This window comes from Quercus robur, chromosome 1 (genome assembly GCF_932294415.1).
Source record: "Quercus robur chromosome 1, dhQueRobu3.1, whole genome shotgun sequence".
In the NCBI taxonomy this organism is placed as follows: Eukaryota; Viridiplantae; Streptophyta; class Magnoliopsida; order Fagales; family Fagaceae; genus Quercus; species Quercus robur.
Window position 1 is genome coordinate 54376317 of NC_065534.1, and position 23295 is coordinate 54399611.

A 23295-nucleotide genomic window follows, 5' to 3' on the forward strand; every position below is an offset into this window, starting at 1 on the left:
ATCCGGATTAATAGCCATGTACCCAACTTTTCCCGAACTCATGTTGTTCATGCTATGTAGAGATTCAAAAGCCACAAGTATGTTATCATAAATGTAGGTGCAAAAATAATAGAAATAACACACAAAGAGAAAATACTTCTGAATATTATTAATTCAATGAGAAAAAATTGCACAATACTATTTGGACTGAGGTGCGGCACTCGCTCTTTTTAAGGAGATTCAATCTTTTGGTTGGCTAAACTTTGTAACCGGTGCAGACCTTCTCTTACTTGTCTCTCCCAGGATACAATAGCCTAACAAGTGTTGTATGGCTAGAACAACTTCTGCACAAAGTGTTCAAGCCCAAAGCTCCACCAGAAAGAACACCCTTCCTTGCCAATAACCATTTTTGATACCTCCACTCTTCACCTCTCCCTTGCGCACGTATCTAGCCTAATATTTGAGAAAATTCATGTTAGCCCATTAATCATCATAATTAAAATGAATAAAATAGTCTCTCTCCTTTTCAATGTGAGATTAAACATTTTCACAACTCCTCATCTTCCATATTCACTACCACATTTTACATTTATGTTGTAACATTTATTCATTTTAATTATTTAATATTAAAATGCCCCAACAATAAATGTATATATATATATATATATATATGATAATACTAAATAAAGGAAGACAAGTGGCTCCCGGTAAAACCAAGTAGAGTAATCCTCTCCCCTCTCCCCTCAGTTATGGCGGAAACTAAGGTGAGCTCTCTTATCAATCCAGAGCTGGGTGTATGGAAATCTGAGGAGGTTAACCGGGTTTTTCTACCTCATGAAGCTTCTTTGGTATTGGGGATTCCACTTAGCCACAGAAAACCCCCTGATCGTGTGACTTGGTCATGCACTCCATCAGGGGAGTATAGCACAAGCAGCGCCTATAAATTGCTAGCTGCCTCGGTGTCAACAGCCCATGCAAGTTCATCCAATCAGGCCTCTCAGAGAAGTTTTTGGAAAGGAATTTGGAAGCTGCAGGTGCCCAACAAGATTAAACACTTTGTTTGGAGAGTTTGTAACAATGCTCTGCCTACCAAGTGTAACCTGAAGCGGCGTCATATTACAGAGTTGGACTTGTGCGAGTTGTGCGAGTTGTGCAAAGATACCCCAGAAGATGCCCTTCATGCACTGTGCTTTTGCAGCCACGTAGCCCGTGTGGCAACCTTTCCACTGGTTCCAAACCTTGATATCTCCCCCTCCCCTTAATTTCTGTGATTTACTTAACAAGCTTTTGCAGGTTCGGGATGATCTCAGAACAGAGTTGTTCGCAACAATTGCTTGGTGCTTGTGGAACAGACGAAATGCTCTTCATTTTGGTCGCCCAGCTAATCCCATGGCGAATATCAGTTCCGTTGCTAGCGCACTGGTACAGGAATTCATTGCTAGCCAGATTCCAGAAATCCCTATCCATCAACCTTCTGCTCAGCATCAATGGCGCCCTCCAGAACCAGATGCAGTCAAAGTGAACTTCGATGCGGCTCTCTTCAAGCGGACGAACTCAGCTGGTATTGGCATCATCGCACGTGATTGGAGAGGAGGTTCCCTTGCTGCCTTGTCCATGCCTATTCCGCTATCTTCATCAGTTGCTGATATGGAAGCACTGGCCTGTCTCAGAGCGGTCCAATTAGCAGCAGAGTTGGAGTTTCAATGCGTAATCTTTGAAGGTGACTCGGCCACAGTCATTTCTGCAGTAAACCAGGGGTCTTCACTACTATCTTCCTTTGGAAATATTGTTGACGATATTCGGTATTTACTTGCTAGTTTTTCTTCAGCTACTTTTAGTCATGTCAACCGCACTGGTAATTTAGTTGCGGATGCTCTCGCAAAAAAGGCTTCTTCAGACATTGCCGTTTTGGTAGACTTTGATGTTCATTAGTTTTATTTTCAGTTCAATAAAGTCCCAGACTTGAGGTCTGGTTTCTCAAAAAAAAAAAATAATAATAATATATTACATGTTCCATGAAGAAAAAAAAATTGCAATTGCCAAAGTGGGGGACCGAACATGAGAATGGTAATTGGCACAGAGGTACCAAATAATATATTGTATGTTCCATGAAAAAAAAAACATGATAATACTACATAATATATTATGTTCCATGAAGAAAAAAGAAAACTATTTGCAATTGCCAATGGGGGGGGGGGGGGACCGAACGTGAGAGTGGTGATAGGCACAGAGGCATCAGACCCAACAGACCAAAGAATTTAAGTTGGAATTTTTTATGAAAATAAATTTATTTGTACTCTTCTTGTCCGATGCTTGCATTTTTGATGTTTATAATTACACAGTAGTAATATTTACCATCAGTTATTTAGGATCCTGTATACAAAACTTAGCCTTCGTAGACGGCTATAGGAAAAAAGAGCTTGGAAAATAAGAAAATTATGGGATAAAAACTTAAAAATTCCATATCTCTAAAAATAAGTGGAATTTGGCAAAAAAGTTGGGGCAAACCGCCTTCGGCAGTTTGGGACGCGTAGATCTCGAAAAGTTATATGAAATGAAAAAAAAATGCGTCCCAAACGGACGAACGAGCCAAAAGTTATGGCAATTCGAAGTTTCCAATTTTTTATTCGCATTTTATGCTTATCTAATCACCTTGGATGCTCGTTTTCTCTTTACCTGCTTGTAGATCTCGCAAAAACGTATGAAAACGAGTGGTCACAATGCTCGAATGACCAAATTATCAAAAACTTATGGCTTCCGGAAGTTCGTAATCTTCTTATGCAATGTTATGCAACTCAATATTGCAATGGGACTTCAATCTGTTACAGTATGGGCTGAAATTACCTTGGCCATCCTTTTATAATGCCCCGAACTAACAAATAAGGTGGGGGTATTGCCGTCTTCTCAGATTTTTGTGTTTTCTAAACCTGATGGGATTTTAATGTACTCTTTTACCCTTAACATATGTGCGTAAACTATATATAGATAGACCTCTGAGGGCTTTTGTTGGTATTTTAGTTATCATACTCATTCTTATTAAGTGAAACTTAACATAAAATATTATGTGTTAACCTCTCTCTCTCTCTCTGTCTCTCCCACCCAGACTGAGACTGTAATGTAATCCAGCAGTTGCCGCCGACAGACAGAGCCCATTCCTTTCTTCCATGGTCGCCGACGAGAGCTCTTTCCCCATTTCCCATGATTGAAGTATCGTTGAGATTTTGATAATGTGGGTATGAAAATATAATCGGTATAAATTTTCTCATACAATCTGAGATTTTGATAAGAAATTGTTCAATCAGGGGTGTATTCTCTGAGATTTTGAGCAACTAAAATGTTCTTGTCAAAAATTTATTTGCTATTTGCTATTTGCTATTTCTTATCTGTTGCAGAGCTCTTATTTTGTGTTCATTGAATTGTGATTTAGTTTTTTTAATTAAAAATTTAGTAATTTTATTGTTCTCAACTTTGGGTGAAGGTTTACTCTGTCAAATCTAAACAAATGCTAAATGCTATATACGCTATTTTTTAACATCGTAAGTTTTAAAAAAACACACTACATAAAAGAAAAGAAAAGAAGATTTGTTTAATATAATATAACACGTGCCCCTTTTCCACTTTTCCATCTTTTCTGCCTTTTCGCGCCTATCTGCTTCTTGTTTTCCCTCTTAGTTTTTATTTATTATTATTATTTTTTCTGGTTCTCTCTTCTCCCACGCCTACGCCTCTGACTCCTCTCTCTCTGTTTTTTATTTTCTTTGTTCTCCCTCGACCCAAGCCGCTGCTTCCCTTCCCTTCACTACTTACTCCCTCTGACTGACTGAACCCACAATCACAAACCCAAGCATTCTCTCTCTGACCGAACCCACTCTCCCTCTCCTCTCCCTGACCCAACCCAAAAACCCAGTCTTGAAACCCATATTCTCATCTCAAGGGAGGATTAGGCTTTGGTTTGGGTTAGGGATTTTGTGGGTCTTGTATTGCTGAGTTTATTTGCAGATTCTGACATGAAGAATGCACAGACACTGTTTGATGAAATGTGTGAAAAAAGATGTTATCTCTTGGACTGTGATAATTACTGGTTGTGTGCAAAATGAGGAAGCGAAGGTTGGTTATGTGCAAAATGATTCTGTCTTCATTTTTTTTGCAGCACTCCCCTTCTCTTATTGTGCTTTTTATTGTTATCTATGAGACTTTAGGATTTGTTAGTGCTTGGTGTCTATAAAATTTTGCTAGGGTTGTTTGGTTTTTTCTTGCTTTGTGAATTTTGGTATTGTGATTTTGTGTGTGCGATTTGTTCATTGGGGGTGAGTTGAGATGGATGAGTGATATGAACCATTGAAGGACCTTGGTGTAGGGAATTTTGGGGTGGCAAGGTTGGTGAGAGAGATAAGAAGACAAAAGAGCTTGTTGCAGTCACATAATTCAGTCATGCTTTGAGTTCTGCAAATGTTGGTGCTAGAAGTTGTAATGTGTTTCTTCTTTCTTATGTTTTACTTCTTGCTTGATCTTAAATTTTAAATTAGGCTTGTTTCCCCCGGCTGGTACGTACAAACTGTTTTGCTCATTGTTTGTGTACTCAAAACCCTGTTTGTAAAACACTATATATATTGCCTGGCTAGATAGGTGTGACCTATGACAACTGCTAGTGCTACAACCTTTGTCGATGGGATGGGTTTGTGTTTATAAATAATATAACCTTTGATTTTGGGTAAAATAATAAAGTGAGTTGTTAAAATGAATAAAATAACTTTTTGAGATGCTATATTTTATAGCATTATTGATGAGAATGCTCTAAGATGTTATACATTTAAAAAAAAATTATAACTATAGATGATCTTAGGTTTTTTTTTTTTTTTTTTTTTTTGCTTTTATTGTCAAAGAATTTTATGTGATAGGCTATAGTTGTTGAGTTTAATTTTGTCAAGGTTGGATAGTTGTTGAGTTTAATTTTGTCAAGGTTGAAGCTCCCACAATTTTCCACGCCAGCATATATTAAAAAAAAAAAAACAAAAAAAAAACTTCATAACCCGATACTCAGGCTTTTTGCTTTCACGATGGTCTTCTTTTTCAAACACAAACTCAGCCAGATCAAACTCAGGCTTTTTGCTTTCACGATGGTCTTCTTTTTCAAACACAAACTCAGCCAGATCAAACTCAGTCTTTCTCCTTCAAACGCAGACTCTTCTCCCATCTCCTTCCTTCAACTTTCTCATTGAAACGCAACTCCCTCTCCTTCTTTTCATCGTTTCCCCCAACCCTTCACTGTCAGTCTGTCACTTGCCTTTGCTCCCCCATGAAAAACACAAATACGGACACAAATCTCCTTTCAATATCAGTTTTCTTTGTATAGTTAATTACCTTTTATTTCTTTATGAAAGTATCTGTCTTGGTTCATTGGTATTGCTGTCTTTTTGTTTGCTTAAATTTCTCAGGGAATGTGTAGAACATGTTGAATATATAATATGGGGAAAATATCAATGCCTTGGAAGATTTTACTTTGAATTTGTTGGGAAAAAATATTGATTTTCTTTATGCTAGAAAGTGTTGCTTCCCTAAAGAGATGCTGATTATATGTCTACCAATAAATTTGTTGTTTGCCTATAGCGATATTGATCATATAGCTTTATATAGATACATTGATTATTTGTCACTGAGAAACCATAGATCTAGGCAAAATATATATATACCAATTTCGTTTTATAGCTTTTAGTTTAGATTCTTTCCACTTTTTTAAATTTCGAAATATGATTTAAATTCTGGTATTGTTTTGAATGTTTTGAATTAAGAATTTGAATTAGTTTGGTCCACACAAAAGTGGCTATTATGTGTTTGACTAAATGCTGGAGTTAAAATCTGGTCAGGAAACATACTTATGAACACACATCTGTTTGGTCGCTAATCCAATAGGTTGAGAAGTCTGAAAACAGTTTATAACCCAATAGGCTGGTAATTATTTGTAGCTTAGCTTCATTGATGGTATGTACTTAAAGTTAAAATGATTTCAAGCAGCTTCATTCATGGCATGTACTTAAATGATTTCAAGCAATTGCTTCAAATATTTTTTATTTTCTTGCTCGTAGAAATAACTATTACTACATTGTCTCTATTTAAATGAACCTTACTGTATTTTAAATTTTTTCCATAGAGAGTGTCTTGGCTGAGCCTAATAGCACCGCTTCGAATAATTGTGTGTTACTTTTAACCCAACATTTGGTGTTTTTGAAATTGATAGTATGTCTTACTTAAGATGTATCCAAAGAGTTTATGAAATTTGGTTTTAATTGTTTATAGAGATAGTTGAAATTGAAATAAATAGGCATTTCATTTGATTCCTTTCAAATAGACACTCTTTCAAACTACTATTATTTGCATCTACTTAAAATGTACCTAAAGGAAATTAGATGCATTTGACACAAATATATGTTGTTGCAAATGATCTCCTAAACAGTTTCCAACAAGCCAGCATAATCAAACTTGGGGGCCATCAAGAGTAGATAAGCAGAGATACTTAGACTATTTGTCAACTGTTTCGTTTTGAAGTTTTGAATATTGTGTTTATGAGTTGCTTCTTAAAAGAGATAGTGGCATAGTACCCCATGTGTTTATGTGGCATATTATTCCCTGGCAGCAAATGCATGGTCCATTTGCAGGGTCCTGAAAAAAATTGTTGACAGCTTGCAATATAGCTATACATGCATAATTGTTTTGCTGTTACTTCTTCATGGACTTAAAGTTTTATAAGTCATTGAAAAACCTTTGTACATGGTTACATCATCAACTTTACCAATTCAAAGAGATATAAACATCAGAGCTTAAGCTTTAGGTACATAGATATTATGTTACATTTCATCGACTTGTGAACTAGGTTTGTTTTAATGTCTTATTGATAATTTGACAATTATGTTTTGGGCCTTTGTTTATCTTATATAGTGGTTTTTTATCTTCCTTTGTCATGAACAAATGAGCTTCTTTGCTCTAGGATAAATTGTTGTTAAAAAAAAAAAATTAGTGGACTTGGCAACATCAAAGTTATACTATATAATTAATTTTGCAATATTTATCCCGTGCATCACACACGGGTTAGTGACTAGTTAATATAATCTTTGAAGAATGGGAAGGCTTTGCATGGTTTCTAAAGAAATATTGAATGATAACTATTTTGGGAACTTTGAAGAATGAGAAGGCTAATGAAATATGCTAGGACATAAATATCATGATCATTGCCAACATTGACCAAAAGGAAGGCATCAATAAATTTGAAGTGTTTGTGACTCCGTCGTGACTAAATGCTATGTGGCAAAAGATCAGCTGGACCTAAGGGAAAACGTCTACATGTAAAGACCGTGGGTTTGGATGCATTACTTATACAGATAGTATTTTCACATTAAGCAGAGTCCAAGTTTGGTTTGGATTGTGTTTGTCAGCCAAGTACTAATGGACTAGGACAGCTAAGATATACGTAGGGCTACTTTTTTTACACATTCAATAGTTTTTTCTTTTTTGTTGTAAATATCTATAACTTCAATAGTTTTATGTTGCTAATGGATTAGAAAGAATATTCAATGGTTTATTTTTTAAGAATACATCCGATTGTTCCTATGCAAAGTAATTTAGAGGATATTACTATGCATTTTCTTATGAGACATTTTGGCTCTGTTTTGTATTCAAGATTGAAGTTAAGGTAGGTAGATGTATAGTTTACTGATCTAGGGAGGTTCTTGGCCGCTTCTTTCAAACATTGTGCTTTCAACTGGAGTGATTAATTGGTAGTATACATAGAGCTGAACTTTTACGTTGATGCTGAAATATGTTCGAGGAACTTCGTCTTTCAGACTTATTAAGCTTTTATGTTGCTCCTCTTTTAGATAAGGATTCAAACTACTTTTTACTTCAAGTAATTTCTATTTGAAACCGAGGTAAAACTACTTATAATATTGATAATGTTTTAGAGAGAGAACTATTGAAATTTTACTTTTGTTTTAATATGCTAACTCCAATTGCATTGATGACTTACAGAACTCCCCTCTCTATACTAGTCATCAATAAGTTATTTATGAAATGTTTTATACAGGTAACAAGTATGCAGCGGCCAACAAATGCTAAAGTTTTATACAGGTAACAAGTATGCAGCGGCCAACAAATGCAACGACGACTTCTGTACATGAGCCTTACAATGATGCCACTTAGGTTGATTACTTTATGGGCTCTCTTATGAGGTATTTCCATGGCCTTCATTTGCAGTCTTCCAAACCTAAGACTTTCAACATTCCCATCTCCTAAGAAAAATAAAAACAAAAGAATAGTTGGGTTTCTTTTTCCTTGACAACATTGTGTAAAAATACTTGTGAGATTTCCTTCAAACTTCAAAATCTAATGATCTTTGACTCCACGGTAAGTATGTTCTGCTTGAGGAGGTACACAAGTTATCATCTCTGATGCCTATTATTGTCATTATCAAAGATGTTTTTAAGATATATTTTGCCACATTTCAAATCCTATATATACTTTCACAATATAGCATGTTCTGCATATGTACTCTTAATGTTTTCGTCGAAGCTTTACAATAGCAAATAACCTTGGCGAAGTTTATACAAAGGCACAGGTCTATTATAATATTCCCTAACCTGAAGTTACAACAACCTGCTGAATATTATTAAGATAACACCCAGAACAGGTACAGTCCCACCTTAACTGCCACATCAGCACACAACCACAACACGAATAGACCAAAACCAGTCAAAACAAACCCACTGCCACATCATGCAGGTTAGGACTTCAGATACAGCAAACAGACAGCCGTGCAGATGTAGCTTTCCTCTTCGAACTTTACATTCAAACAAGAGAGTGGGAACTTCCAGTTATGGCACAAAGCTCTGTATGTTTGAGTCCTTCACATCCCCTTGATTCCCCCTTTATCGTACACCACACCCCCCAAGCTACCTTTGGGGTCTGGTTGAAACAAAAGCATTTAGTGATTGGCCGTTCAATGGAGTTACATACTACTATACTACCTTAGCTTTGCTGGAGCTTTGTGGTGCTAGGGATATATACTAGAGGTTGAACAATTGCAATTTATTCATCTTCAGGTTTTGTGCAAGTACTGAATCATGTATAATTTACTGTTTTCATTGAACCTTCTTCATGGATTTATGCTGAAGTCATTGTGCTATTGCAGAATTTGAGCAGCACAGCAGCCTTGACATTCTAGGTTCTACATCTTCCTAGGGCGATTGGCTAGGGATGGCCAAGGTAACTATTCCAAGAATATTTTCAGTAAATTGGATTGTTTAGACAACAAATATTAAAGAATTGTACCATATGCATTTCTCGGATTGTGTGTGTGTATTTAGAGAGAAAGTTTGTTAATTCTGTCCATTCTGTCCATCCTATTCAATATCATTGCAATTTTGCAACTACGAATTTGGGGTAGTTAGTTAACTTTTAGGTTCATAAAATCTATACATAGTTGTCAAAACGTGAATCATATTGCTAATTATTCTTTCATTTTTATGTATCGTGAGACTCTGAAGAGCCTGGGCTACCCGCCCACTAACTGAAATCGTATCCTCGTCACTACTAGAATAGTCTCCTTTAGATGGAACATAAGTGGGAGTCTTGCCGCAATCCTTGCTAGACCTTGGTGCTCGAGGCATAATCTGCAAAACAAAATTTGTGATCAGTCATCGAATCTAGATTATACCTAATGCATATGAGCATACCTAGCACACCCTCTGCTAATATCTTTGTTGGGGTTTAATTCAACCTTGCTTATTTGATTCGATTGTGCTCGTTTAATCTTGCTTCTATCAAAAGCTCTTCCTAGGATTTGATTCGATTGTGCTCATTTAATCCTATCATTATCTAAAACTTCGTTCAAGGGTTTGATTCAACTGTGCTCATTTAACCTAGGGCCGAGCATTTTTCGTAGCTTGGAAAGCAATGCTCGCCTTCCAAGAATTATTTGACATTGGTCCCTAATTCTTTGCAAAACTTGATTTGGTCGTGCTTGTTTAGTTCTGTTTGAAAATCACTTCATGACAATTGCTGATTTTCATCTTATTGAGATTTGATTCAACCATGCTCGTTTTATCTCATGAGGGTTTGATTCGACCATGCTTGTTTAACCCGAGGCTTGAGTATTCTACGCTCTGTGCGTCATGCTTGCCTTTTTATAATTATCTAACAACAATCCATAATTCATTCTAGGATTTGATTTAGCCATGCTCATTTAATCCTATCTATCTTGTCGGGATTTGATTCGACCATGCTTGTTTAATCTCATAAGGGTTTGATTCGGCTGTGCTCGTTTAATCCTATCTTTATCCAAAATCTCTCTTGGGATTTGATTTAGCCGTGCTCATTCAAAGGGGAAAGTTTTTCAGAGTGTCAAAGGTGCTAGATCAAGACCGGTTTTAATTTTGGTAAATCTTAATATAAAAAGTTACACACATAACAGATGTAGCGTATTACATGAAAAAACATGCGATTATTTAGAAAGTAAGGCTCCTTATTATGAACTCAAATCAATTATGATTATCTATATATATATATATATATATATATATATATAATACTATATAAAAAGGTTAGTCTTTTCCTGCGATTAAGGCCGTGTTACCACATAGGAAAAAAGACCCATCTAAAAATCTGCCACCTTCACAATTAAAAAGCGATAAATTATATTGTTTCACAAGGTTAAAACACCATTTGAGAGGCACAATTAAAAAGCGATAAATTATAATGTTTCACTCATTAAAACGCTGTTTCGTTTTGGGAGCCTCTCAATCAATATAAATGGATAAGTAACCACTTAAATCAGTAAATTACAATCAAAGATTGCTACACGGAGAAAGGAGAAAGAGAGATTGAGAGAAAAGAGATTCAGGGAAAGGCTTAGAAATTCAGAGGTAGAGAGGGAGAGAGAATTTGTTAGAGTCGGCCATCTCCATCAGTTTTCCCGCCATTGATGTCTGAATGAACACTGGTAGAGAGAGACAGATACAAAGAAATAGAGAGAAGGGCGCCACCCAGATCTTTTGCCATCACCATAAGCCTCCACTCACTACCCGACTATCAGAATCTCTACTGGTAAAGTTTTGTTTTAAATTTAAAAATTTAGGGTTTTTGGTTTTTATTTGGAGAATCAATTGGGTGTTAATTATGATTTAGATTGGTATTTTGGGTCAGATTTGGTTTTGGTTTTGATTTACATTGTTTGAGGATTCTTTATAAGGAAAAAAAAAAAAAAAAACCATTTAAAAAACAGTCACACTCAAAAAGCAAACTCTGAAACACCGCAACCCCAAACCGTTTGTGCCAATATTCACTAATTCAAACAAAACACCGATATACTCCAACCTGTCTTCTATTTCTTCGTCTTCATTGCCCAAATCTCAAACAAACCCTTCAAAACCTCATAAATCTCCCCTTAGACCCTTCCTTTGCATCTCCAACATCCCTAAACCACCACCTATTTCTCCATTCCTAAGGTTTAGGTTGGCGTTTACGATGTAGTATTGGTTGTGTATACATTGTTGTTTTTGGCATGCCGAGTAATTGGTGGTTGAGACAGATCAAGTTTCAGGGACTAAGATAGTTTCGTTGGGGAGATGCTATGTTGTTTTCGCTTAATGGGTTTTGGCCAGAATCATATCAGCGTTGGGTAGACAATACAGTGTGTTGACTTTTGTTTTTGATTTTGCTATTACTCTTGCTCTGCCTATGCCTCTGCCTCTGCGTGTCGTTTGGTTTCATTGGGGTTGCGTTGCTCTGTGTTGCTTTTGCTTTTTTGCCATTTACTCTATAATTCTCACGTTATCCCATTTGTGGGATCAATCCCTTTTGTTTTGTATTTGTATTTGTATTTGTATTTGTATTTTCGCCTAATCATAATATAAGAATATGCATTTATTAAAATTGATGGAGGACTCCAGGTTTTGGTAAATGGTAATAAGAATTGGGGTAACGTGAGGCTTTTTTTTGTTGTTCTTAAATTTTAATTATCTTAAGAGCTGTAGCATATTTGATAGTTTGATTGGTGGTGCATTATTGAGTTTCAATGTTAAGGATAATAATTATAATTACTATGAGTATCCATTGGTTGGTATGCATTGGTTGTGAAAATGCAGTGATAGTTTGAGTGGACATGCTGAGAGAGATACTATTTATTTATAATAATTATACTAATATTATTCTGTCACTGTACACTGGTGTTTGATTTGTGGCTTAGCCAATTTTATAGAAATAATTGTATTAGTGACATAACTATTATTGTATAAATTTGTTACGGGCATAGCCAGTTTTGTAGAAATTATTGTCATGTTACTATAAGATTTCTTAAAAAATTAGTTTACTCAAACATATTAATTCCAGCTGCTGCATAAAATGAATAAATAAATAAAGAAAATTCACAATTCCAAGAAAAACTCAGTGATGACACAATTTTTTCTCTAAGAAAACTTAGTCTAACTAAAATTCTATTATTTTGTTATTTGAGAATGCTGAAATCAATCTAAACTACTGAAGTACAAAATTGAAAGAAGAGACAAAAGAGGGAAAAAGTACAAGTGCTCACACGAATGAGTTCTATTGAAACTCTACTACTCTACTAACAAATAGATGAAAAGGAATCAGAATCAATGTGTTTAGAATATGTAACTACAGTAAAACGATAAACCAAAGGAAAAAAAATGACAAATTATTTTAAACAAAGAGATCTCAATAATGTTTAACATGGGTTAACTAATTAAATATTTTGGACCTCTGAAAGGCCAAACCTATTTGGAAGCTGAATTTGAGGACAACTGGACATCCAGACCAGATTGATAGGGAGATTGAGAGTTATGTAACCTGATGAACAATCTACTTGCTTGATTAATAATAGTCTTAGGCCTTTTATACAAGATTGCTCAGAAATTCCTTACCAAATATCCAACCAACTAATATATTCACAACACTAACTAACCCACTCAGCAACTACAGCAGTTATCCTCACTTAACCAAGCATTGACTAACCATTAACCATAGTTAACTGACATAAGCAGCAACAGTAATGTGAACAGTAACTCAATACAACAGTAGAGTAATAGTAAACTCTAACAACCTCTAACGCACTAATATGTGTATGTTAGATTACACGTAAATAATATAAACAATGTTTTGAATTTTATAAAAATGCTATATAGAAACAATATTTTTTTTATTATTTTTAATATTCTTTATATTAGACTTTAAATACGAAGATTAATGAAAAGGTTCAGCAATAGAGTTATCTTTAGAAAGAGAATGTAAATCAACAGTTTATCTATATGTTTAGCTATCTATTTTCATGAAATTTCAAGCCAATTGAGTTACAAGTGAAAAGAAAAGGGTTGAAAATATATGATAAATTTAAGAAACAAAGAAGACGAGAAATAGAAAAAATATACCTTTTATTGGAAGAATTTCATCTTTTTGGTTAAAATCAGAGTGACTTGTTGTAGTGCATATGTGGGAAAAAGGGACTTTTGTAACTATGATATCAAATACTCAAGGTTCTTTCTCTTTCAGGTTTGTTTTCCTTTACTAAATTTTTTTTTTGTGTTTTTTTTTTTTCACCATTGTATATGATTGTCATTATTAACATGTGTAGGGTCACGTTTTAGACCTTAGACCAGTGAGTCCGGTACAATGAATTTGTAGAGAGTGGGCCAAAGAGCTAGGCTTTAGTGTATGGACAGCGGTCGTCAAGGTGTTCTTTATGGACCGAGTTTATCAGAGAGAATTGGTCCTCGACACGATCCCAGGAACTTTTTCTGGTGCCTCTATTGTGTTGGGGGAAGGGTGGGGGGGGGGGGGGGGGATCTCAGCCCCCGCCCTTCTGTCTCTCTTTACTCATTTTTTATAGTAGTTTCCTTCCTCCTGAATAGGGTCCTTAGGGCAGGTACTTGTCCTATCAGTCATTTCTTCCAGTTGTTGGCAGTTGTTGTAAGGATAGAAAAGTATGGTCGAGGAGGGGCTTTTCCTTGGACTGGACCCTTGGCCCAATGTAGGCATCGACGTGGGCTTACTGGTCTTTTACCCCCCATAATAGCTCCTCAAAATCCTGCTGTCCGGCTCCTCGGGCGGAGAGGAGGGTTTTGGTGACATCGGGCCTCTGTCATGGTTTGCCAAGTCAGACCCTTCACTAAATGCTAGAGCCTCTTCGTTTGCCTAAGGCGCGTTCTTGGCTGTGAGACATTCTTTTAGTCTATCCAAGCCACGTTCTTGTCGTTTCGGTACACGAGGCGCGCTTTAATTAGGGTCTATTCTTCCCCTCGATAGGACAAGAAATGAGTCTATTCTTCCTTCAGCCAAAATCCGAAGCAGGTGCAGGTCGCATCAGATTTTTGGTGTGACAGCACTGGGATTTTCATCTGGCGTTGTGTGCCATGCATGTGAAGGTTTGGGCTTCCCATTTCCGGTACCATCCATATTTGCTCGATTGCTGCTAGAGCAAGTATGGAGATTTTGGCGTCCCTGCTTCTTCTCTTCCACCGCCGGTACCATCCAAACTTGCTTGGTTGCTGCTAGAGTAAGGTCGTGGATCGGGCGCCTCTGCTTCTTCTCTTCCACCGCCGGTGCCATCCATACTTGTGCTATTGCTGTTGGAGCTAGATCGAGGATTCATCGTTCCTGTGTGCCCTTTTTATTTTTTATTTTTTATTTTTTTATACTTAGCTTCTGATATAGGCTTGTCTAAGCCCTTTTTATGTATATTGTACTACTTCTTTATCTAATAATAGATGATTTTTTTCTTATTTTGTGTATCATTTCTTTTCTGCAATAATTATTTTGGGAATGGATGTGCTGGTGTCTTTTCTTTCGAACAATACTTAGAATCGATGCCACTGCCAGTAAAGAGTTATCATTTTGAACTTATTGAAATTGGCGGGCACAACAATGCTGACTTTAAGTAGGTTAACTATATAAGACTAACCAGGATAACAACCGCATGTTCTGTGCTACGAACGGGGTGACCGTCCGAGGATGTGTAATCTAAAATAAACTGTCTGAGGGGGTCAACGGGTGCTAGGGTTCTTCTCCATGTTTCCGATGATATTCGTAGCTTTAACTTGCTTTAGGCGTCTGGTCCGAGGACCGAGTCATGACTGTACCTAGTCTGAACACTTATAAAGGTATCATTCTGTCTAGCACTTAGGCTCTTGGAGTGACTAGTTTCCCCATAGGTTTGAGTCCGAGGATCATGCAAGACTTTGGTTCTGTCTAGCACTTAGGCTCTTAGTTTGACCCTCTGCTTCTTTCTCCGGAGGGGACTCAGCGGATTGGACTACTAGGCCTGCGAGAATTAGCCCCTTGTCAAGTGCATGGGGCACACATCTAACGTCAGAAGCCCCTAGGACCACGTTTCACTTAGCAACCCTTCCCGTGTAATCAACGCTTCGAAGTGTGGACTAAGTGGAAGCTGAGTTACGACAATGACGGTGTGTTTTAGGAAATAATAGGGAGGCTTTCGTGTAGCTTGTACCACCGCCCCAATGGTCTTCCGGATGGACTCCTACTGGCAAGAGCTTGATCCCACCGTGATTAGTCGTTACACTTGCTAACACACAAACTCTTCCCACAGACGGCGCCAATTGTAGGGTCACATTTTTCTGGCCAAGCCCAAGATGTATGGGACCTTAGACCAGTGAGCTCGGTACAATGAATTTGTAGAGAGTGGGCCAAAGAGCTAGGCTTTAGTGTATGGACAGCGATCGTCATGGTGTTCTTCATGGACCGAGTTTATCAGAGAGAATTGGTCCTTGGCATGATCCGAGGAACTTTTTTTGGTGCCTCTATTATGTTGGGGGGGGGGGGGGGGATCTCAGCTCCCGCCTTTCTGTCTCTCTTTACTCCTTTTTTATAGTAGTTTCCTTCCTCCTGAATGGGGTCCTTAGGGCAGGTACTTGTCCCATCAGCCATTTCTTCCAGTTGTTGGGAGTTGTTGTAAGAACAGAGAAGTATGGCCGTGTCAGACATAAGACACTGAATGCAATAATGACAACTTTTCCTTTAGGCACTTCAGTTTTCTCCGTTGTCATTTTTTGTCTTTAGTACTTTTCCTGCTCCGTGGGACGATATGGAGTGTCACTACCAGTGATAGATTGCCTCCTTTATCCTTGGCCACATCCATGCCGAGGAGGATTCTCCCCATGGCCGAGGAGGCTTTTCCTTGGACTGGGCCCTTGGCCCAATGTAGGCATTGACATGGGCTTACTGGTCTTTTACCCCCCACAACATGATAAAGCATCGTAGTGAGGTTATCTAATATATGTGTTAGATGACAATGACATTACCACTTTTATTTTTGCGGAGCAATTGATTATATGATTTTATTCTAAGGTCATAAATTTCATGCCTTTGATATTTAATAAAGTGAAAATTTGCCCAAAAAATATGAAATAAAGGAAAGTCAAATAAAGGAAAGTCAAAAAATAGATTGCCTCCTTTATCCTTGGCCACATCCATGCCGAGGAGGATTCTCCCCATGGCCGAGGAGGCTTTTCCTTGGACTGGGCCCTTGGCCCAATGTAGGCATTGACATGGGCTTACTGGTCTTTTACCCCCCACAACATGATAAAGCATCGTATTGAGGTTATCTAATATATGTGTTAGATGACAATGACATTACCACTTTTATTTTTGCGGAGCAATTGGTTATATGATTTTATTCTAAGGTCATAAATTTCATGCCTTTGATATTTAATAAAGTGAAAATTTGCCCAAAAAATATGAAATAAAGGAAAGTCAAATATATATATATTTTTTTTTATAAAAATGTAGACAAAATAATTGCAAAAAAGATCTTCAGTTGCATCACATTTCTAGGTCTTGGAAGTCTTTTTATGTGTCTTGATATGCCGCCTCTAGGAAATAAAAGTCAAAAGAATTTTTATTTATTTATTTTTAAATGTAGACAAAATAATAGTTGTTATAGCAATTGCAAAAATGATCTTCAGTTGCATCACATTTCTAGGTCTTGGAAGTATTTTGTGTGTCTTGATATTCCTCCTCCAGCAAATGACTTAAATCATAGTTATTTTGCTAACATCCTATAAACTATTATGTCTTTTTGAGGAGTTGCATTTGTGGCATTCTAACTAATATTCTGGCTTTGTAGTTTCAATTGAATCAAATTATTGAGGAATGTTGACAAAATTGCAGGTCGTAGTTATATGGTTGTCAAAAATCACAAAAAAATGTTGGCTAGGGTAAAAAATACGAGGAACCTTTGTTTCAACCTATATGCATTGATTCGAAGAATAAGACATACTCTTTCAAGTTTATGTATTATTTTTGTGTTCTATTACCTTTATGAAATTCTGTGTGGTATTTTATGTTTTTGTTAGCACAATGGGTTAAAAATGTGACAACATAAATGTGCAGAACTTTTGAACATTTGGATTTTTGTCTTCAAACCATGCAAGTTTAATAAGTATTTGGAATTTACAAGAGATGAGAAATAATTGCTTTTTTTTTTTGATAGGTAATCAATGATTTATTTCATAAAAAGGACATCATGTTCACTATGGTGAACACTTGAAACTTAAAACGAGTACAAGTACCTCAACAAGATATACGAATAGAAAGAAGAAAAGATTGCTCTTTTTTCCTTTCTACACATTGTATAATACATTTGATTAATCAAATTTATTATTATTCTCCATTTTATATTTTTTATTATTATTTCTTCCTGAACCTCTGGTTAAGTTACCTTTTTAGGAAAACATTTAAAGATGAAAAGTAAAGTAACCAAAAAAAAGAAAAATTTTTTTTTTTGAAAGTGCAATATAAGTTGCTTTGTAAGGAATATATTTAAAGATAAAACATAACAAATAAATAAAATAAAACTGATATTTTCCACATCACCACTATAAAACCGAAGCCTCTGAAGCTTCCACAATTTTCCCTGTCACTATTATTTTTTTTTTATAAAGATTCTTTTTAATTTATATATTTAAGTTTAATTTTTTTTAAGAGAATAACCCGACTACTCTATATCTCTCCTGACTCCCCTCCTAATGCAGAAGAACTCCCTCTCTCATTAAATCTCTAACCTTCCCCCAAATCCTTAACCTCATGCATGCAATCTCTTCCATTTAAAAAAAAAATCCTAATGCTAATGCAAAAAGAGACCTAATGCAGAAGCACTCCCTCTCCCACTCTAAATCTCTAACCTTTATGGGCTATGGCGTTCCTGCTACAACGTTTTCAAATATATTGATCGGACTGGTTCAATATATTACAAGAATGGTCAAGATCGATAGCTCTCATGAACTGGCTCGACCTTGAACAAACAAGAGACATAACGCCAAAATCCGATCCAACATGAACGGTGCAAAGCCAAAGAGGAGCAGAAGGGGCGATGGTTGTTGTGAACTTTTGCCACAGTCCATTGGTGCGAAGAAGGGGTTGGGGTTGGGGCTGAGGTTGTCTCTCTCGAAGCTAAGGAGCCAAAGCGAAAGCGAAGATTGTTCTGAACCATTGTCACAGTCCCAAGGTAAGATTAATTTATTAGCAAATTTGTAATTAAGCAAATTCAGATCAGGGTTGGTTTTTCTGTTTTGTTTATCTCTGTTTTGTTTTTTCTTTATATATTAATTACAAAGAATATAGAAATTAAGCATATTCATATTAGGGTTGGGTTTTTTGCTTTGTTGTGTAGGCAATAATATACATCTAAATCAATGTAAAAGGCAGAACACACAAAGGCTGACGTATTAAAGGGCTTTAATCTCTTCTCTTTTTTTTTTTTTTTTTTTTTTTTTTTTGCAGATCAAGCATTGATCATTTCATTACCTTTCAATCCAGCAATTCAATATGCAAGGTATTTGATGAGGATAATTTTTCCGTTTTCATCCTCTTTTTACTATTCTGGATTAAAATGATAAAGAAAAAAAAATTATGCTTTGAGCCATATTGTAAATAGAAGGTGAAACATATCCTTTTAATTTGGAGTATGTACATGAAATCTTTTAACTTCATAACCAAACTTACCTGTTTATTTGCGCAGGCCATGAGAGAGAAAAAAAAACCCTTGGTTATATTGAAGCTGGTGTTGCTGCAACATGGTACTCTCTTTTCTTTTTAAAATTCTCCCTTTTATAGAGTCTTTTGGAAGTTTTGCAATGATTCATGACCATTGTCCTACTATTTTAAAGTAGAGTAAAAGATCATTCTCATTGATGTCCACTTTCATTAAGTTGTTTCTCTTACACGTACACAAGCTGTTTGATAAAATTCCTAAGTGATTTTTTGTTTTTGTTCTAGAAGTCACATTACATGGAGAGTGGTAAGGAGGAAGACAAGTCGGGAATGTGATGCTGTGTTGTTGGCCTTATTTTCTCAATGTCATATGTTTGATATTGGGATTGGTATTGATGGTGAGATTTTGATATGATTCCCTTTGAGAAGTAGGTTTGATTTTTTTAATTATTTATTTCATGGTGGGTTTGTGCATTAAGATTAGAGTTTGTTACCTTTAATAACTTCAAAGGAATCAAAGCTTTTAGAAAGTTTTATCGGCATTGATTGTGAGATAGGTTTATATGGTAGAAAACAACATTTAGATAGTTTTGGTAATAGTTGATAGTATTGTACAAATGTTTTTTGTTTTTCGCTGCATTATTATAACCAAGATTTTAAAAACCGGACTGGACTGGTCGGTTCAACCGAGAATCGACCACTAATCCGGTCCGATTATGATCAAAAATCGAAAAATAACTAAAATCCGGGAATAGTAAAAAACCGGTCGGTTTAACCATGAAATCGGTAACCGGTACGGTTGAACCGATTATTGGCCGGTTGTGTTGAGATTGAAAACTACACCGTTTTTGACATTTTTCCCAACCTATAACTACGTTGTTTTGGGGAAACCTAACCCTAAAAACTCATATCCTCTTTTTTTCTTTCCCTCGCAACCCTCTCTCACACTCTTAGCTTCTGTTTCCTCTGAAATTTTTTTTTCTCACTCTTTCTCATCTTCTTTGTTCGGCTTTGAAATTTGGTGGTTGCCTTTTTGACTTTTTCCCTCACACGCCTCAGCCTCAGCCTCCTTTTTCTCTCAGCCTTGCGGTATTTTGAGCAGATGAACAAGCTTCAAAGGACAAGAACTGAAGAACAATTAATCTTTTCTCATCTTCAGTTCTTGTAAAAGAAAAGAAATTTAGGGAAGAAGCAACGCTGATCTGTTCTAAAAGACATGATATTTTGGGAACATGCTAGCTGTGGAGTGAGGTTGAACTTTGCTTGGCAGAGAGAGAGGTAGAGGAAGATGTGTAAAATGAGGAGAAGAAATGAAGAGCGTAGAAATAGATTTGGATTGTAGAAGCAAGTACTGACTGAATGGAAAAAGGAAAAGAAAGTGGGGGTAGGTGGAGAATTTAATGTAAGCAAATTTTGAATTGATGAGCAAGTATTGATTCACGGGAAAAGGAGTAGAAAGTGGGGGTAGGTAGAGAAAATTTAATGCCAATGAAGGTTGGTGGAATAGTAGGGGAGTTATTTAGTTATTTATTCTTTATTATAAGTTTGTTTTTATTATAAGGTTGGCGATTCTTTCCTCTAGACATGATAATATATAGTTTCTGTATCTGTAGCTCAAAATTTTGATTTTGTTCAACAGGGCAAATAGGTTATGCCATTGTTCCTATGATTGTAAGGGGAATCATGTTGGGTCCTGATAAGCTTGTGATTCTGCACTTGCTTGATATTGGCAGGCAGCTGAATCCTTGAATGGGATAAGAATGGAAATGACTGATGCTGCCTTTCCTCTTCTGAAAGGTATGTCCCTTATCTTGAGAGCTAATTCTAGGTTGGTAGAAATATTCTCTTCCCTTAGGTTTCTTCACTCATGTCATGAATATGGTTCAATAGGGCTAGTTGCTACCACAGACGTTGTTGAAGTGTGTAAAGATGTCAATATTGCCGTTATGCTTCGTAGATACCCACGGAAGGAAATTACGTTAAGGAAGGATATATTGTCTACAATTGTGTCTATTTACAAGGCTCAAGCTTTGGCCTTGGAGGAGCATGATGCTGCAGATTGCAAGGTAACCATATAAATGCACTTGGAGGAGCATACTGTTGATGACAAAACAATTCAAATCACAAGTGACAATTCAAGAAGAGATGAACATCAACAGAAGAACCATTAGTGAAATAACAAAAATTATGTGGGACTTTGATAATAAGGTAAGAAAAAAGAAAACCTTCAACAATAACATTGTGTCCTTAACATTGCTTTATGTACTATAGACCTGCTTTTACAAAATTTAACTATAAAATTATGAGTTCATTGATATTCATTAATTAAATGGAAAATATGAATGGAAAAGAATTTGTTTTTCAAATACAACTAAATGACTATAATCTCAAGTATGGATGAGAATTTTTCACTGTCAAGAAAGTTTTTGAATCTTTTGAAGAAATTGACAAAGTAATTCAGCTTGGTAAAATAACAAAGTATGTATTATTTAATATAGCAAAATTACAAATTTGATTTTTAACTTCTATATGTTGTAATACATTTCTCAATCTGTTCTATTGCCAGGCTTACATTATTTCAAATGAATATAACAACAAATTATCAAGTGAACAAGATGGTGATTCTACAAAGTTTCAAAAAGTTTATGTTCAAAGTTATGTACAACTCACACCAACATCTGTAATCAAGGAAAACAAAATGGCATATTTAGTGACTTCTACAAAGCAACAAAGGAAGAAGATACAAAGAACACTTTAAAGTTGTCTTTCAATTTATTTGAAATATTGATTGAGTAGTTTTTTAAATTTGTGTTTCATACATTTAATGGACAATTGAGGATGTTAAAGATTTGATTCTTCATTTTAATTTAAACTTAAGTTTGATTTCTATTTTTCATTACATAATTTAATGTTTCATATCATCAATTAAGAGGAGGAAGAGAAAAAGAATAGTTTATATCTTCATAGAATCATATACAATAGCTTTACCGTGTATTGCACGGGTTAGCGACTAGTTAGTATTTAACTAGGATCCTTAAACATGCAGATACAGTGAGAGGCGTTAACACACATATACCACTTTCTATAATCTTCGCTTTGTGTATTTTACAGCATCTCTCTTTACACTCATGCCCACTATCGCATGGGTGATTCAAAATGTCTACTGATAATATCTTCGGCCCGACTATTACTCCTATGTAGATCTTCAAGAATCGTCAGAGGTACTTGGGGAAACTTTATACGTCCTATCAGATAAAGGGATCATGCAAATATTAAATGTTAGAGCAGAAAATCTTAGTCTCCTGCTTGTTATATTTTATTAATATCCTTAAAAAGACTACTAATGGATTGATTCTGCATGTGTATATAGCGAGTCGGCCCATATTGAGTGGGCACCTAAGATTTTATGGCAAAAATGGCCCATTACCATCAATTTTCAAAATAATTTGCCCAGAAACACTGTTTCCAAACTATATAGCAATATACCACTTTTTTAGGTACTCGAGCTTGGCAAGCTCGAGTACCATGTTTTTTTAATCCACTATCGCCCCATATTCAAGGAGCCCTATAGTGGCGTTTTTAAGCCCTATAGTGATGTTTTCGGGCCAAAAAACGCCACTATAGGGCCCCTTGAACCTGTTATGGGGACTTATAAAAAAATTTTGCAGGAAAACGCCGCTATAGGGCCCAAAAATGTCATTATAGGGCTTAAAAACGCCACTATAGGGCCCTTTGAACCTGTTATGGGGACTTATAAAAAATTTTTTGCAGGAAAACGCCGCTATAGGGCCCGAAAACATCACTATAGGGCCCCTAACCTGGTATGGGGGCTTAAAAACGCCGCTATAGGGCCCGAAAACGTCACTATAGGGCTTAAAAACGCCACTATAGGGCTCCTTGAATATGGGGCGACAGTGGATTAAAAAAACATGGTACTCGAGCTTGGCAAGCTCGAGTACCTAAAAAAGTGGTATATACCTATATAGTTTGGAAACAGTGTTTCTAGGCAAATTATTTTGAAAATTGATGGTAATGGGCCATTTTTGCCAAGATTTTATATGAAAGTGTTCTATAAGAGTTTTCAATGTCACTTATAACATTTGATACAATTAATGTAATTGTTATTATTATTATTTTTTTAGAAACGAATGTATCTAGTCTTTTTTGAATATCTGACTATTAATTTGGGTGTGTGTAGTTCTTTTGTCTCACACACGCCAAGTTACTGTGTATTTGAATTGACTTAATTGTTGATTTTTTGAAAGTAATTTCAATATAGTTAATCTGTTCTACATAAACAAATAAATA

General features: G+C 36.0%; 1 long non-coding RNA gene across 19 annotated transcripts; it reads left to right on the forward strand.

The window, feature by feature from the left end:
* The first annotated feature begins 3606 nt into the window (after positions 1-3606).
* Positions 3607-22287, forward strand: LOC126691896 (uncharacterized). Of its 19 annotated transcripts, none has more exons than XR_007644900.1 (10): positions 3607-4086; positions 8098-8584; positions 8749-9231; positions 18148-18502; positions 18778-18829; positions 19016-19073; positions 19276-19385; positions 20627-20784; positions 20878-21195; positions 21554-21876. It is a non-coding gene; the product is annotated as an uncharacterized LOC126691896 (long non-coding RNA). The 19 variants fall into 19 exon arrangements; XR_007644870.1 differs by having other exon boundaries at positions 3608-4086; positions 8054-8198; XR_007644889.1 differs by having other exon boundaries at positions 3608-4086; positions 8098-8198.
* Positions 22288-23295: the final 1008 nt, after the last annotated feature.